The sequence below is a fragment of the Felis catus genome, chromosome B1 (assembly GCF_018350175.1).
Source record: "Felis catus isolate Fca126 chromosome B1, F.catus_Fca126_mat1.0, whole genome shotgun sequence".
NCBI classification, from domain to species: Eukaryota; Metazoa; Chordata; class Mammalia; order Carnivora; family Felidae; genus Felis; species Felis catus.
The window spans coordinates 22,211,260-22,230,468 of NC_058371.1; the positions used below are offsets into that span (position 1 = coordinate 22,211,260).

General features: G+C 35.0%; 1 long non-coding RNA gene across 6 annotated transcripts in view; it reads left to right on the forward strand.

Moving 5' to 3' along the window:
- Positions 1-19,209, forward strand: part of LOC111560024 — a 319,103-nt gene that overhangs the window by 205,626 nt on the left and 94,268 nt on the right. For 3 of the 6 annotated variants that reach the window (XR_006596337.1, XR_006596340.1, XR_006596338.1), the window contains exon 7: positions 17,360-17,499. This is a non-coding gene — a long non-coding RNA (uncharacterized LOC111560024). The remainder of the gene's footprint in view (positions 1-17,359; positions 17,500-19,209) is intronic. The other 3 variants (XR_006596339.1, XR_006596342.1, XR_006596343.1) reach the window with 1 other exon arrangement.

Sequence of the window (19,209 nt, forward strand, 5' to 3'; positions counted from 1 at the left end):
GTGGTGATGATTTATACTATAGAGAACATAGCACAATGTCTTGCAAGTTATGAGAACCAAAATTTTTTAATGAAATTTATTATTTGGCAGTAGATCAGATATTTATTATTTCATATTTTGCTTCAGTGTAGATTTCTAAAATGTACTATCGTTACTATTAAATATAAAAAAATTACCCATTTTTATCATAATTTTAAGTATTTATTTGCTTTTTGTTCTGTTGTCTCCCACTGAAAGAGAAAATCCCTATGTTTGGAAACTACCAACACTTTTAGAGCTCATGAAAAATGTTTGAATTTATTTATATCTTCACAAGTAATGTGCTATCATTACATTGAATAAAATGTTTATAAAATGATTTTAATAAGCAAAATTAAATACCAGAGCTGAAATTCTAGGTATGTATTCTCCATTCTATTTTTAATGATTTAAAAATGGATGACATGGGGCGCCTGGGTGGTGTAGTCAGTTAAGCGTCCGACTTCAGCCAGGTCACCATCTCGCGGTCCGGGGGTTCGAGCCCCGCATCGGGCTCTGGGCTGATGGCTCAGAGCCTGGAGCCTGTTTCCGACTCTGTGTCTCCCTCTCTCTCTGCCCCTCCCCCATTCATGCTCTGTCTCTCTCTGCCCCAAAAATGAATGAACATTGAAGGAGAAAAAAATTTAAAAAAAATGGATGACATGGTTTTGATTTTATAATACACGTCTGAAAAACAGACAAAGCATAGAATTAAGTTAAAATGTAGAGACAATGAGGCTGTGATGTAGTTATGCTTAAACATCAAGAATAGTAACTAACATATATTAGTTTAATAAGGAAGACGACTTAACAAAAGTGCAGTTTTTTGATATTGTATACTTACATTCCAATGATGATATGCAGTCATGTATCAGAGTTTCTAATCTCAGCCTGCACTAAGTTCAGGATCATCATCCAAAATAATCAGGCCACTGTGAACTAGCCAATGAAAGATTTACTAAACTCTGCTCTTTCATTTCTACTATGTGCTCGGCATTATATTATTTTACATATAATGGCTCTGATCTTGAGAGAGTCCTTAGAGCCAGATATAAGAGACAAAGTTTAGTCTATATAATATACTTACGTTCCACAAATAATGGCATATAAGGATTTCATTCCATAATTATTTCCCTTTTTACATCATTAGGGCTTTCAATGATGTTCTTGCCTGCTCTGCAGTGCACAGTTATTTTTATCTTATTTCGACCCAGAAACTTGGCAAAGCAGGTGAATCTCTCTAAATTTCTAGCACTGAATTACTATTCAAAATAAAGTCCTAGATCACTCCATAATATAATTCAGAGTTAATTTATTAAGTTTCATAAGAACCCATTACAGAATGTTCTCTTTTCTTTGATGTTTCAATTTCATTTGTATTTTATGTTTTTATATTAATCACCGAGTGCTCATCGCAGGCACACTCCTTAACCTCCGTCACATATTTCACCCATCCTCCAATCCATCTGCTTTCTGGTAATCATCAATTTGTTCTACATAGTCAGAGTCTGTTCGTTGATTTCTCTTTCTCTCTCTTCTTTCCCCTTTACTTGTTTGTTTTGTGTCTTAAATTCTACATTTGAGTGAAACTATATTGTACCTGTTTTTCTCTGACTTATTTCCCTTAGCATTATACACTCTAAATCCATCCACGTCCCTACAAATGGCAAGATTTCATCCTTTGTTGTGGCTGAATAGTATTTCATTGTACGTATACACCACATCTTCTTTATCCATCAATCAGTAGACACTGGGCTGCTTCCATATCTTGGCTGTTGTAAATAATGTTGCTATAAACATAGAGGTGTAGGTATCGCTTTGAATTAGTGTTTTGTATTCTTTGGGTAAATACCCAGTAGTGCAATTGCTGAATAGTAAGTAATAGTAAGTTCTGTTTTTAACTTTTTGAGGAACCTGCACTCTCTTTTCCAGTGTGGCTGCACCAGTTTGTATTCCCATCAGTAGTGCAAAGGTTTCCTTTTTCTCCACATCCTTGCCAATGTCTCATTTCTGATGTTTTTTATTTTAGCCGTTCTCTCAGGTGTGAGGTGGTATCTCATTATAGTTTTGATTTTCATTTTCCTAATGGTAAGTGATGATTAACATCTTTTCATGTCTGTTGGCCATCTGTATGTTTTCCTTGGAGAAATGTCTATTCTCTTCTGCCTATTTTTTTTATTGTATTATTTGTTTTTTGGATGTTGAGCTGTATCAGTTCTTTATATATTTTGGACATTACCCCTTTATTTGATATGCCAATTGCAAATATCCTCTCCCATTCCACAGGTTGCCTTTCAGTTTTGTTACGCTGTGCAGAAGATTTTTGTTTTGATGTCATTCCAGTAGTTTAGTTTGCTTTTGTTTCCCTTGCATCAGAAGACCTATCTAGAAAAAAGTTGCTACAGCCAATGTCAGAGAAGTTACTGCCTGTGTTCGCTTCCAGGATTTTTATGGTTTCAGGTCTCACATTTAGATCTTTAATCCATTTTGAATTTATTTTTGTGTATGGTATAAGAAAGTGGTGCTCTTTCTTTGTATTGCATGTTGCTGTCCAGTTTTCCCACCACCATTTGTTAGAGACTGTCCTTTCCTCATTGATATTCTTTCCTGCTTTGTCAAAGATTAACTAACCATATAGTTGTTGGTTTATTTCTGGATTTTCTATTGTCTTCCATTGATCTATTTTTGTGCCAGTACTGTACTGTTTTGTTTATACAGTTTTGTAATAATGCTTGAAGTTCAGAATTGCGATGCCTCCAACTTTGCTTTTCTTTTTCAGGGTTGCTTTAGCTATTCAGGGTTTTTTGTGTTTCTATACAAATTTTAGGATAGTTTGTTCTAGTTCTGTGAAAAATACTCTCAGTACTTAGATAGGGAAAGCACTGTGTAGATTGCTTTGGGTAGTGTAGAAAAAATATTTGTTTTTCCAATACATGAGCATGGAATGGTTTTCCATTTATTTGTGGTGTCTTCAATTTCTTTCATTAGTTACTTATAGTTATCAGAGTACAGGTCTTCCACCCCATTAGTTAGGTTTATTCCTAGGTATCTGATTATTTTTTTTTAATTATTGTATACTTTTATTTTTTTTTCAGTATATGAAGTTTATTGTCAAATTGGTTTCCATACAACACCCAGTGCTCATCCCAAAAGGTGCCCTCCTCAATACCCATCACCCACCCTCCCCTCCCTCCCACCCCCCATCAACCGGTATCTGATTATTTTTGATGCCATTTTAAATGGGATTGTTTTCTTAATTTCTCTTTCTACTGCCTCATTTTTAGTGTGCAGAAACGCAACACATATCTGTATATTGATTTTGTATCAGGCTCTTTACTGAATTTGATTATCAGTTTTAGCAGGTTTTTGGTGGAGTCTTTAGGGTTTTCTATATAGAGTATCATGTCATCTGCCAACAGTGAAAGTTTTACTTCTTCCTACCGATTGGGATTACTTTATTTTTGTTGTTGTCGTCGTCGTCGTCGTCGTCGTTGTTGTTGTCTGGTTGCTGCGCCTAGGACTTCTAGTATTACGTTAAATAGAAGTGGTGAGAGTAGACGTCCCTGTCTTCTTCCTGACCATAAAGAAAAAGCTCTCAGTTTTTCCCCATTGAGGATGATGTTCACTGTGGGTTTTTCATATATGGCCTTTATGATTTTGAAGCATGTTCCCTCTGCACCTACTTTGTTGAGGGTTTTTTATCATAAATGGATGTTTTCCTTTGTCACATGCTTTCTCTGCATCTATTGAAACGATTATATGGTTCTTATCCTTTCTCTTATTGATGTAATGTATCAGGTTGATTGATTTGGAAATATTGAACCACACTTGCAACCCAGGAATAAATCCCTCTTGATTGTGGTAAGTATTTTTTTAATATATTGTTGGATTCAGTTTGCTAGTATTTTACTGAGATTTTTGCATCTATATACATCAGAGATACTGAACTGTAGCTCTCTTTTTGTAGAGGCTTTTTCTGGTTTTAGTATCAGGGTAATGCTGGCCTGATGGAATGAATTTCCTTCCTCATATATTTTTGGAATAGTTTGAGAAGATATGAATTCTTTTTTAAATGTTTGGCAGAATTTGCCTGTGAAGCCATCTGGTCCTGGACATTTGTTTGTAGGGAGTTTTTGATTACTAATTCAATTACTTTGCTGGTAATTGGTCTGTTCAAATTTTCTTCTTGTTTCAGTTTTGGTAGGTTATGTGTTTCTAAGAATCCATCCATTTCTTCTAGGTTGTCCAATTTATTGGCACATCGTTCTTCGTAATATTCTCTTATTATCCTTTGTATTTCTGTGGTATTGGTTGTTATTTTTCCCTTATTTGTAATTTTATTTATTTAGGATTTTTCTCTTTTTTCTTGATAAGTCTGGCTAGATTTTTATCAATTTTATTGCTTTTTTTTAAGGAACCAGCTAATGATTTTATTGAGCAGTTCTATTTTTTTTATATTCTATATCATTTATTTCTGCTCAATCTTTATTATTTTATCTGCTGGTGTCAGGTTTGTTTGTTGTTTTCTCTAGCTCCTTTAGATACAAGGTCATTTATTTGGGATCTTTCTTGCTTCTTGAAATAAGCCTGTATTGCTGTAAACTTCCCTCTTACAAGCACTTTTGCTCCATCCCAAAGGTTGTGAACTGTTGTGTTTTCATTTTCATTTGTTTCCATGTGCTTTTTAATTTCTTCTTTTATTTTCTGATTTACTTATTCATTGTTTAGTAGCATGCTATTTAACCTCCATGTATTTGTGGTCTTTCAAGTTTTTCTCTTGTACTTTACTTCTAGTTTCATAGCATTGTGATCAGAAAAGATCCATCATATGACTTTGATCTTGTGGAATTTGTTGTGATTTGTTTGTGGCCTAATATGTTGATCTGTTTTGGAGAATACCCCATGTTCTCTAGAAAAGAATGTGTATTCTGCTGTTTTAGGAAGAAATGTTCTGAGTATATCTGCAAAATCCATCTGGTCCTGTGTGTCATTCAAAGCCATTATTTCCTTGTTGATTTTTTGTTCAGATGATCTGTCCATTGATGGAAATGGGGTGTTAAAGTCCCCTACTATTTTGTAGTATTATTGATTAGTTTCTTTATGTTTGTTATGAACTGTTTTATGTATTTAGGTGCTTCATTGTTGAGTGTATAAATATTTATAATTGTTACACCTACTAGTTGGGTCATTCTTTATTTTTATATGGTGTCCTTCTTTATCTCTTGTTACAGTCTTTGTTTTAAAGTCTGTTTTGTCTGATATAAGTAACGCTACTTTGGCTTTCTTTTGACATACATTTTCATGATAAATATTTCTTCATCCCCTCACTTTGAATCTGCAGGTGACTTTAGGTCTAAAATGAGTCTTTGCAGGCAATAGATAGATAGGTCTTATTTTTGTATCCATTCTGTTACCCTATGTCTTCTAACTGGAGCTTTTAGTCCACTTACATTCAAAATAATTATTGATAGATATATACTTATTGCCATTTTATTACTTATTTTCTGGTTGTTTCTGAAGATCTTCTCTGATCCTTTTTGATCTTTCTTTCTTATAGTTTGCTGGTTTTCTTTGGTGATGTATTTGGATTTCTTTCTCTTTACCCTTTGCATATTTATTAGTGGTTTCTGATTTGTGATTACCATTAGGTTTATATATAATACCTTTAGCATATAGCAGTTTATATTAAGTTGATGATTATTTAAGTTTGAACCCATTCTTTACTCATCTCCTCTCCACTATTTAAGTATGTATTGTCTTATTTTACATTCTTTTATTTTGTGAGTTCCTTGACTGATTTTTTTTAACAATAATATTCATGTTTACTAGTTTGTAAAGGTGTTTCCTACCTCCATACTACCATTTTGGTCTTTTCTCTCTACTCAGACTCCCCTTCACTATTTCTTGCAGGGTTGGTTTAGTGGTCATGAACTAGTTTAGTTTTTCATTTGTCTGAGAAACTCTTTACCTCTCCTTCGATTCTGAATGATTGCCATGTTAGATACACTATTCTTGGCTGCAGAATTTTCCCGTTCAGCGCTATGATTATATCATGCCACTCCTATCTGGCTTGGAAAGTTTCTGCTGAAAAATATGCTGATAGCCTAATGGATTTCCTTTGTATATAACAGTCTTTTTTTGTCATGCTACTTTAAAATTTTGTCCTTATCACTTTATTGTGCTATTATAATTACAGTGTATCTTGGTGTGGATCTGTGTTTGTTGTTTTTATTGGGGGTCCTCTGAGTCTGCTGAATCTGGATATCTGTTTCTTTCTCCAGATGATAGAAGGTTTAAGTTATTATTTCTTCACGTAAATTCTCTGCCCCTTTTCTCTCTTTTTCTTCAGAGACTCTTATAATATGAATGTTGCTACGTTTGATAGTCCATGAGTTTTCTAAGTCTCTTCTTGTTTTGCATAATTATTTCTTCTTTCTTTTGTTCAGCTTGATTCCTTTCCATCACCCTTTCTTCTAGGTTGTTGATTCATTCTTCTGCTTCTTCCAGCCTGCTGTTCATTGCATCTAGCATGTTTCTAATCTTGTTTATTGCACTCTTCATTTCTGATTGTTTTTTTTTTATCTCTGTGTTAAGGGTCTCACTAATGTCTTCCACTCTTTTCTCAATTCCAGTGAGTATCCTTATGACCATTGCTTTAAATGCTCCATCATGTATATCTCTTTTGGTTAGATCTCTAGCTATGGCCTTTTCCTGTTCCTTCATTTGTGGCAAATTTCTCTCTCTTCTCATTTCATCTAAGTCTCTGCCTGTTTCTCTGTGTTAGGAAAGTCAGCTATGTCTCCTATTCATGAGGGTAATGACACTTTAGGAAGTGTCTCCTGTGTGTGCTGCATGCACTCTGCTTTTGTGTTCTGACCCCTTTATCCTTCAGCTCTGTCATCTACAGAGGCTATCTTTGTCTGTTGCAGGCAATATTTGGTTCCTAGCCTGAATGTGGTGAGTTTTAACTAGTGTATCCTAGTCTGCTTATGAAATGAGACATCTAACTACCATTGCCAGAACTGAGGTTCCACAAAATTACCACTTGGGAAATGCAGTCTTGCAGGATTTGGGCCAATTGGAGAGAGGGGTTCCACTGTGCTGGGACTGAGGCAAGAATGACTGAGTTGGTGGAGCTTTGTGTAAAGTAACTTAGGTAGTGAGTGTCAGTGATGTGCTGGTTTCTGCAGGTGGCTCTCTGTGTGTGTTGAGGAATGTGGGAGGGAAGTGGCCCTTCTCAGTTCCTGTGTCCCCAGAGAGGTCTTCTATGAATGCTGCCTCTCTAGAACATGCTCCAAGATGAATAAATAATCTCCCCACTAGGTGTTCAGGTACTCGTCAGATTGTTCTTTCCACTATGTATGTCCATGGGCTGTTTGCCCTGCCTTCCATCCAAGACCAGCCCCAGTTCCCTCTGGGGTCTATTCAAGCCAAACTTGCTGACCCTTAAAACTCTAGGCATTACGCCCTTCGGGTTGCTAGAGCTCATGAAATTTGGCATTTCTGCTTTCTAAGCCAGTTGATATGGGAATTCTTTTTCCCCTTATGCTCCTCTGTGTGCTAGTCTCTCTCTTGCCCTTCTCCAAGACTGCGGCTCCCTTTCCATTGTAGTGGCCAAGATTGATTTCTCTCCCAAACTGCATCTCCACCCTTCCTACCTTCTTCAGTGTGGCCTCTTCTCTACCTTTAGTTATAGAGTTTGTTCTACCAGTCTTGAGGTCGATTTTTGCAGTACTTAGGATGACTTTATAGTTATCTAGTTGTATCTAGTTGTATTCATGGGATAAGGAAAGTCTAGGGTCGTTCAACTCCGCCATCATTTCCTTCGCTCACTGGAATATTCTGAATTAGAAATTCTCTGTACCTTTTCTAAGATATTAACTATCCAGTTGCAGACTAAGCCTAAAAATCCTGAATAAGTAATTTAACTTTGACTTTCACCAGAAGCACCAAACCTGTGCTTTTCAGAATATTTCATGCCATCCATGTACCAGATTATTTAGAAACTCCCCCCTCCCCTCCCTAGATTCTATCCATAGTCTTTGCCTATCATTAGCATGCTGTTATACGTAGGAAACCTTTCATGAAAACCTCACAAATTGTTTTTCAAAGAGATTCCATTGTTCTGTTAATAAAAAGTGTATAGTTAAGATGTCCATAAAAATCTTATCAGATATTTAAATGAGGTTTGCATATCTAAATACAAAACAGTTTTATCACCTACAGGTTAGTTAGGATTCCTAGTCACATGCAGGATATTCACATGCAGGTTATTTTTAAAGAAACTTTGTGTTCCCAATCTTCATTCTTTGAGTTACAAACAAAAAAATTATAAGAAGCTGAAAATTACCTATAGAATTAAACAGACTTAACTTAATCTTATATTATTTTTATATTGCATGATAATCAATTTTGTTTTCTGATTGGGGAGGTGAGTTAAAACTGTTTTGTAGCCTTTGCAACACTAAAAAGGACAGTTGCAGCAAAATTTTTCTAATTAAATAAGATTCTTAGAAACAGATTTGCTGAGTCAAAAGACTACTTTTCTCAGATCTGCTTATTCCTTAGAAAATTACACATTTAAAGCATGAACTAAAATAACAGCAATATTTTCCTGTGAAAGAAACAACTATTTGATAAGTATAAGTATGCAATGATATGTATATAGAGGATTTCATGTTTTATGTGAAATACCCAGCTCCTTGTAGAACCAGCAATCAAGTATTGCTGAAATATATGTCATCGCTTTTACACATTGTTAGATTGAGGTATTTTTCACATTGTCACAACGCATCAGTCCAATTCTATAAATGTACTTGGTATTATTTTTCTTAATATTTCTTCAGGAGTAAAATAAGCCAAAAAGCTCCTCTGTGCAAGTAATTCAGCAGGCAGTGACTGGATATATAACGTTCCCAGGAAAGATGCACATGGACACTATTCTAACCAGCAGTTTTATTGGACCAGAGATGTTACGCACTTTTAGATAACATTATTCCACGATGAGATGGTATCTTGCAAGCTATCTCTCTTAAATTTAAATACTTTCTGTCTGCATTTGGGGAAAATTTTAAATACTGCGTTCTTCATAGAAAAATATTCAGAATATTTTATGGAAGCATGTTTTTCTAAGATTATCAGAAAGAAAGATGGAATACTGAAAAACAGTATGTCTGAGAATGGTTTTAATTAAGTAGAAATTATTACGGTTGTCAGCAAATAAAGCATATATATAGATAACATATATCTCATGACTATTTCTAATGATATCCTAATCCATTGTATTTAAAGTTATTTTTTAATCTTATAAATGAGAGACTTATAAATCTTATAAATCAGAGACTATCTGATTGCATATTTTGCTTCTAGTAATAATGTAAATTCACCGAAAAAATATACTTATCCCCTGACATCCAAAGTAAACCAAATAAACCACAAAATCATTGTTGTTTTTTTTTTATTTGTCTGTTTGCTCATTTGTTTTACCGTCAAGACCTGAAGGTTCAATAAAAGTTAATCAACCAAATTTCAGATAGTGACATTACTTTCTAGGAAATCAGGGAATCATGGCCGATCTCATCACTTCACCTCTGGTGAGTAGTGATAATACTAAAATCTACCACAAAAACAGTAAAGAGGAAGCGCAACTATTATAAATGCAATGAACATCTTATGACTGCACATGGACTATTATAACTGGTTAGGATGCTGAGGCACCACAGCCGTCACATGAGTCTACAACTGGCTGCCAATTATGTCTCATATGTTTTCACATATGCATGGAGATTCTTTATCAAAGACTAAGGTCAGGGCATCATAATTTAACTAAAGGCACTTCAGACTTTCAGCAACTGAAATCTGGGATTGGCACTGGAGAACTCAGAGAAAATTTCCAAGACATGGCTGGCTTTCAACTCTGGAAAGATAAGGGCAGAAAACTTGAGAGAAATTCTTTCTGACTATTCTCAGCCTTCACACAATGTACATCATCTGTATCTACTCTAAAGACTAGAATCATGGCCTGAGGCCACAGCCAAGAGTAAGCCAAGGGCAGGACTAGAAAACAAATAGATTTCTCTAATAACCCAAAACCTAGAAGCCTGTCTGTGAAGCAAAGATACTTTAAGATTGCTGAAGATTGGGCTTGGCTGTAAAGAACAAATGGTTTATCAGAATAATACCAGTGATGGGGCGCCTGGGTGGCTCAGTCGGTTGAGCGTCGGACTTCAGCTCAGGTCATGATCTCACGGTTTGTGAGTTCAAGCCCCGCGTCAGGCTCTGGGCTGATGGCTCAGAGCCTGGAGCCTGCTTCCGATTCTGTGTCTCCCTCTCTCTCTGACCCTCCCCCATTCATGCTCTGTCTCTCTCTGTCTCAAAAATAAATAAACATTAAAAGAATAATATCAGTGCTTAAATACCAGATTCTACTGAAGGAAAATTTCTAATTTTGCACTTAGAATAATGAAAAGCCATTGAGGAATTGAATCAAATAAAATTTGCAACAAAACGCAGACCTATTTCCACAATAGATACTACTGATTCAGCTTATTGACTCTAGCAGTTTAGCAGTATGAGCCAGTATTTTTGGCAGATTTTGTTTTCAACATCATAACATGTTTCTAATTTCATACAAAATATCTGGTACACCCAAAAAAAATAAAAATGGAAAAAGAACATGTGACTGAAAAGAAGATAGTCAATATAAATAGATAAGAGATGGCCCAAGAATAGGAAATATCACAAAAGGGTCTTTAAAATAATATGCTGAAAATGAAGTATCTGGTGAGAAAAGGTGGCCAACATGTCCAGCGAGATGGTAAATGAAAAAAAAAAAGAAAGAAGCTATAAGAGAATCAAGTAGACATAACTAGAAATCAAATAGAAAACAGAAAAAAAGACAGGCTTTATAACAGAGTAGAAGCAATAAAGGTAAGAATGAGTGACATAATGGGGCACCTAGATGGCTCAGTCAGTGAAGCATCTAACAGCTCAGAGTCTGGAGCCTGCTTCAGATTCTGTGTCTCCTTCTCTCTCTGCCCCTCCCATACTCATGCTCTGTCTCTCTCTCAATAATGAATAAATGTTAAAAATCTTTTTTAATAAAAAAATAGGGACATAATGAAGCAACAGAAAGAGAAATCAAGGAATAGATCCCTTTTACAAGTGTATCAAAACCCATAAAATACCTAGGAATAAATCTAACCAAAGAGGTGAAAAATCTATACAATGAAAACTATAGAAAGCTTATGAAAGAAATTGAAGAAGGAACAAAAAAAAAATGGGAAAAGATTCCATGCTCCTGGATAGGAAGAACAAATATTGTTAAAATGTCGATAGTACCCAAAGCAATCTACATATTCAATGTAATCCCTATCAAAATAACACCAGCATTCTTCACAGAGCTGGAACAAATAATCCTAAAATTTGTATAGAACCAGAAAAGACCCCGAATAGCCAAAGTAATGTTGAAAAAGAAAACCAAAGCAGGAGGCATCACAGTCCCACACTTCAAGCTATACTACAAAGCTGTCATCATCAAGAGAGTATGGTACTGGTACAAAAACAGGCGCTCAGATCAATGGAACAGAATAGAGAACCCAGAAATGGACCCACAAATATATGGCCAACTAATCTTTGACAAAGCAGGAAAGAATATCCAGTGGAAAAAAGACAGTCTCTTCAGCAAATGGTCCTGCAAAAACTGGACAGCGACATGCAGAAGAATGAACCTGGACCACTTTCTTACACCATACAGAAAAATAAATTCAAAATGGATGAAAGACCTAGACGTAAGACAGGAGGTCATCAAAATCCTCGAGGAGAAAGCAGGCAAAAACCTCTATGATCTTGGCTGCAGCAACTTCTTACTCAACACATCTCCAGAGGTAAGGAAAACAAAAGTAAAAATGAACTACTGGGACCTCATCAAAATAAAAAGCTTTTGGGGTGCCTGGGTGGCTCAGTTGGTTAAGCGTCCAACTTCAGCTCAGGTCATGATCTCATGGTCCGTGGGTTCGAGCCCTGCGTCGGGCTCTGTGCTGACAGCTCGGAGCCTGGAGCCTGTTTCAGATTCTGTGTCTCCCTCTCTCTCTGACCCTCCCCCATTCATGCTCTGTCTCTCTCTGTCTCAAAAATAAATAAATGTTAAAACAAATATATATTTTTTAAATAAAAATCTTCTGCACAGCAAAGGAAACAGCAAAACTAAAAGGCAACCGACAGAATGGGAGAAGACGTTTGTAAACAACATATTAGATAAAGGGTTAGTATCTAAAATCTATAAAGAATTTATCAAACTCAACACCCTAACAACAACTCATCCAGTGAAGAAATGGGCAAAAGACATGAAAAGACACTTCTCCAAAGAAGACATCCAGATGACCAACTGACACATGAAAAAATGCTCCACATCACTCATCATCAAGGAAATACAAATCAAAACCACAATGAGATACCACCTCACACCTATCAGAATGGCTACAATTAACAACTCAGGAAACAACAGATGTTGGTGAGGATGCGGAGAAGGAGGGCTATTTTGCATTGCTGGTGGGAATACAAGCTGATGCAGCCATTCTGGAACCAGAGAAATTACAAGAGTGTAAATAACTAAATAACAATAGACAAAGAATAGCTTGTGGAAAATTAATAGCTTGAAGAAGAAATTATAAGGAAAACTAGAAACATTTATTTTTGAATGAAAAAATTGTAGGATCATGCCAGGACTTAGAAAGGCATAGCTTCATGCCTATTTTAAAAAAGAAGAAAATAGTAAAAATAATCTAAACCTTAAAAACTTTAAAAATATATAAAAGAGGAAATTAAATAAGAAGTAGGAATGTAAATCATTAAAAAGTATAAATAACAGAACTGAGTAAGTCTATGGCAGGCGTGTGTTGAACACAAAAGGGCATGAAGAATCTTCCTAGGATGATGGAATTGCTCTAATTTTCTTTGTGTGGTTATTACCTGAGCACATATAATTGACAAAGAAATTATGCAGGTAATCATTTGAGATCCATATACTTTATTATATATAAATTACGTCTCAAAATCCATTGACAAAAAAAAATTTGACCTTTATTTCTTAAGTGTAATGAATCTCTTTAAACACATTTGAATCACTGTCCTGTGTTGATTCCAAAGTTTTATCTTAGCAGCTTATCTGCTTGTGGGATAGGTGCTACCTTCCATAGCAATTGTGTTCTGTGTTTTTAAACTAATAGCTCCTCATGTCATAGCACTAAAAGTGTGTAGACTCCAGAAGCTGTTCACCCACTTGATGTTAATAAAGTCTTTCCACCTTTCAGACTTACGCTTGCAGAACTAACTTAATTAAATTATATATTTTTTATCTTTATGTTCATTTGCACAAATATGAATTTGAGGTTAATTTTAATAATGCTTAATTTTTATAAATGCTTAATAATTTAATAATGCTGAATGCTTAAATGCCTCTGGTGATACAACCTTGACATGAATTTCAATTTTGAAATAACTATAAATTGAGAGTGAGAAATGTAGGACTGAGTTAAAAGAGATCCATAACACATGATGGAAGTGAGATAGGAGGACAAAATCAATTCTCCAAAAGACAATGTCTGTAATAACTTTGTATTCTTCAGTGACCCTTGTTCACATCACTGACCTTTAGAAATAACTGTTGATACGATACAATACAATGCAATACAATACATCTAATAAATTATAAACACAAAGCACTTACCACGTTGTTCTGTCTTTGTGTTCTGTTATTGTGATAAAGACATTCAACACAATCAGTATCTACCAGCTTAGTAATGACTAATCAGTCTTAACTTTCTGAACTTCATTTCCCCACATTGAAGATAGGAATAATTTAATTACCTTACATACATTATTTTGAAGGTTAAGTAATAAGATATAATAAATATATCTATTCCACAGTAGTTAGATAATTCATTTTGATCTTTGTCTCACCTTTTTTAAAAAATTTAAGTGCCTTTCAATTGGTTGGTAATTGATATTCTACCAGCATTTTCTGTTTTATCATTTATTTAAAGCAAATTTTAATAATAAAGACAATGTCTTTATACTTAGGGCAGCTTGAGGTTTTGATATTTTTTCCCTAAGATTTGATATTTTGATCATGGCAAACAGGTGATCTTTCTGGCACATTTACATACTGATTAAGAGCTGTTGCTAGAACATTTAATGTTATCCTCAAAATGAAACATTATTTTTAATATTAGTTTTTTCCCTAATTTATTCTTGCTAATATTGGAATTGAACCAAAAGCAGGATTCAAAAGAATATGTCTTTTAAAATTTAATGTAGTCATTTTAATATTTAGGAAGTACACTGATGATTGATCATTTAATTTCAAGTAGCAAATATGCAAATACATGTTATGTTTATTCTCATATTGAATTCAATTTTAGAAGAATAAGGATTTTTTTTCCTTCCCTCAGAATGAATGATGACACAGACTGGTTGAAAAATCACCCAATATTACCCAAATGAAAGGTTATCAAAGGAAATTTTAATCAAGTTTGTCTTCAGCTCTGAAAGGTTGGAAATTGGTTAAGAGTAGAAGTTCAGATAATTTCTGGGTACAGAGTAAATGGGACTGCACTGACTTAGAATGCGGTGACAATGAGTAAACTAAGATTAGCTATGAAATTGAATGAATTATTTAAGACCCAGATGAAATATAATCTCCTCTAAAGATTAATCCGTTTCTAAACATTGAACAAGATAAATAACACAGAGTAGGTGTAACAAAAAAAGACCTTGTTTGCCTTGGAGAACCTGAAAGAGAATAAGAAATATTTTAGAGGTAAGCTAATTGAGGAACGTGGGACCACAGCTAGGAACTTACCAACTGTGTGTCTAATTTATGTTACAAGATTTCTTCACTAACTGTAAAAATAGTCTTCCTAAAATAACCATTTTACTTTACATTTTCCATTGCACTATAACTGTTTTCCACTGTGTTATAAGATATATAACTATTAAGGTTCATACCCATGGATATTCTCCCAGTCCCTGCTTGTGTATTTAACTAACACTTGCAGTATTTTGGTGAATTGCCTGTCCTTCTAGAGCTGGAAAATAACTTACCAGTCGTGGGAAGTCACTTAGAAGCAGTGAGAGAAGTTATGAGCAGATCTTGAGGAAGACAACGTCAAGGCCATCAGCCTAAGATGAGGCATTCTCTTGGTCTCTACAAAGACCGTTGTTCTGGGAAAGGGAATGGGATCACTTCTCCCCGCCCAGAGGATTTAGGGCACTTTTGTACCCCGACTTTATCATAGGAGCCTTGTCACATATGCTAATTTGGCTTTCTTTGGAACTCTTTTACTCTCACACTTAGATCCTGGACTCAATATTCAGTCTGTTCCCTGCTGCTGGAAACAAAAGGCCCTTTAGATATTGACATGGAGACTTTCTGGCTTTCACACCATGCCCTGAATTAATAATTGATTAACATGAGCCTGCCATTTCCTTCCTTAAAGATTTCAGCTCCAAGAGGAGCTGATTTCATAATTCTTACAGGTTTACCAATTTATGCATGTCTTTCATGATTGATATGTTGCATAAGATCGTCTATCCTTTTCACCAATCCCTATTCACCTTACGTAACGTTCACCTTACGTTATTGGGCAGATAGGCATCATACTCATTCTTAATCACACTCCTAGTAATAGAGCCCATGTTGCCATCTGGTATATGAGTAAACCAATTCTAAATTTTTTTTTTATTTCATTATCATGAAATTTATTTCAGAAAGAAAATTGTTGTTACATTCTTTACTCTTTATGTCTGCCGTATCTAGATCTGGGTCCTAGAACTCTTTTATTTATTTATTTATTTATTTATTTATTTATTTATTTATTTATTTTTAATTTACATCCAAGTTAGTTAGCATGTAGTGCATCATTGATTTCAGGAGTACATTCCTTAATGCCCCTTACCCATTTAGCCCATCCCCCCTCCTACAACCTGTCCAGGAACCTTCTGTTTGTTCTCCACATTTAAGGGTATCTTATGTTTTGTTCTTCTTCCTATTTTTATATTATTTTTGTTTCCCTTCCCTCATGTTCATCTGTTTTGTATCTTAAAGTCCTCATATGAGTGAAGTCATATAATATTTGTCTCTCTCTAATTTCACTTAGCATAATACCCTCTAGTTATTATGCTAATAATAGTTGCAAATGGCAAGACTTCATTCTTTTTGATTGCCAAGTAATACTCCATTGTGTGTGTGTGTATGCATATGTTTATATATATGTGTATATATATACACATACCACATCTTTATCCATTCATCCATCAATGGACATTTGGGCTCTTTCTATACTTTGGCTATTGTTGATAGTGCAGCTGTAAACATTGGGGTGCATGTGCCTCTTCGAAAAAGCATACCCATATCCCTTGGATAAATACCTAGTAGTGCAATTGCTGGGTCATAGGGTAGTTCTATTTTTAATTTTTTGAGGAACCTCCATACTGTTTTCCAGAGTAGCTGCACCAGCTTGCATTCCCATCAGCAGTGCAAAAGAGATCCTCTTTCTCTCCATCCTTGCCAACATCTATTGTTGCCTGAGTTGTTAATGTTAGCCATTATGATAGATGTCAGGTGGTATCTCATTGTGGTTTTGATTTGTTTTTGCCTGATGATGAGTGATGTGGAGCATTTTTTAATGTGTCGGTTGACCATCCGGATGTCTTTGGAGAAGTGTGTATTCATGTCTTTTGCCCATTTCTTCACTGGATTATTTGTTCTTGAGGTGTTGATCAGTTTGATCAACACTGATCAACTGTTTGATCAACTGTTTGATCAGTTCTTGATAGATTTTGGATACTAACCCTTTATCTGATAGGTCGTTTGCAAATGTCTTCTCCCATTCTGTCGATTGCCTTTTAGTTTTGCTGATTGACCAATTCTAAAATTGTACCCTGGGAGATCTATTTTCTAGGACCACTTCTGAGACCAGACTTTTGATTTGAGTTCCCTCCGAAGCAATCTTTCAGACGAATATTTAAATATAAGTAGTTTATTTGGAAAGAGAAGTCAGAAAACAACAGGAGGGAAGTGGGGAAGTGAGAGAGGAAAGACATGAAATCTAGTCATATGGTCTTATCAAGTAAATTATCCCTGTGGGCAACTGCAGCTCAGACCTGTTGGGGAAATCTGGGAAGTCACGGAACAAGGCTCAGAATCTCAGAAAGGTTAAAGATCTGGGAAATTTTCCAGCTAACATTCAGTGTTATTAAACAGTCGAACCATATATAATGCTATTCAAGGAAAGAAATTCTGAGCCAAGGATTTTTTTAATTAACTAGCCTTTCTTTCAAGTCAAAATCTTACAGAGAAACAATGTTGAACACACAGTACCTGGGAAATGTTGACTTCCTGATGATTCTACTACTAAAGGCTATGCTTCATTTCAACAACAGATTATTGTGGAAACCACATCAGACAGAAACAGATTGGTGGTGAGTATTGAACATTTTTATTATAAAATTATGAACAAAGAAAAGCTGACCTAAAATGACAAAATATTATATTTATTATATAAGTATTATGTTCTCTAATAATGATGAAACGGCCCAACTAACAAAAACTGGAATAAGAATTATTACAAAATGAGCCAATTTATTGCCTCATAGATTACATCTTAAAGTAAAAACATATTGCTAGCGTTGACACATTAACAGCCTAAGCATACAGCCTACGAACACAAGGATATATGCCCCAAAAAGGTAACACTATTGACTAAAATAGTATAATGGGAGAGAAGAAGAGAAGGAGAAGGACAAGAAATTTTCTTTTTATTCATAAAAGAAATAACTACATGCGTAATATATACATAAATGTATATACACATATGTACATGTATACATGTACATATACGTATATATATATGTACATAAAATACTGTTAGATTTTTCTTAAAATTTTTAAAGTATTTTACCTCAAATTATTTAGACTGGCAGGTACAAAGCTGCAGATGGAGAAATCGTTTATATGATATGAAGTACCAAATTCGTTTTGTTACTTAAAATTTATTTCCCATTTTCCCTCAGCGTTTTCAAATGGCAAATGCCTTTTCTGGGAAAGTATCCAGGTTTACATGGATTTTATTTCTTTGGCCAATGATTTCAGCCTTTTATGATGCAAAGTCTAAATATGTTTTTCAGTGACATTTCAAAAACTTGTATGCAGCTTAGCCTTTGAAAATTTGACATGTTCTCTTACGAACTCTCTTTGCCCAGAAGAGGGCGTTAGATAGAAGCGTATTTTATCTTCAGAATCTTCATATTAAACTGAGGCTTTAGGGTGTGTTTAAAAACCCAAAATTGAATTCATCATCTCACTCTTAACTGTCCCAAACCGATTGTGCTTTCTGATGTTCTTTTTTTCTAACGGCATCATGCATTTCCAAGTGCATCAAATTCACAACCTTGGAACTTCCTATTGTTACGGCACACGTTTGTCACCACTTGCCTTAGTCATTTTATTTTCACAATGCTTCCTTGCATTTCTTACCCTGTCTTTCCATTCTGGAGTCGAGTGCCAGATAATTTTCATGAGAGTGTGAGCCACCTAACTGGCAGGGTCTCTCTAACACACTGTGTGTACTGCCAGCTTATGTGTTTCACAGTCTACTCTTATTATATCACTTCTCGACTTGGAAAATTTCAGTAATCTCACACCAATCCAGACTCTTTGACCTAGCACCTAATACCACACAAACTCTCTAAATCTTTTTTTTTTCCTCATGGATGATTCTTTATGTATTAGAATTGGTTTTATTAAATTTTTATTGAGGTGTAATTGACACGTGATAATAGTTTCAGGTGTACAAAAGAATGATTCAGTATTTATATATTTTGTGAAATGATCACCACAAAACATCTAGTTAATATCCAATGCCACACACAGTTACGATTTTTTTCTTGTGATGAAAACTTTTAAGATTTACTCTCATAGCCACTTTGAGATGTACAATACAGTATTATTAGCTGTAGTCACCATGCTGTACATGATACCCCTGTGCCTTAGGTATTTTATAACTCAAAGTTTATACTTCTTGATTCCTTTCACTCATTTTGCTCATCTCCCACCCCTGCCTCTGGCAACCACCAGTCTGTTCTCTGTAACTATGAGCTTGGCTTTTTTTTTTTTCTTTTCAGTTTCCACAT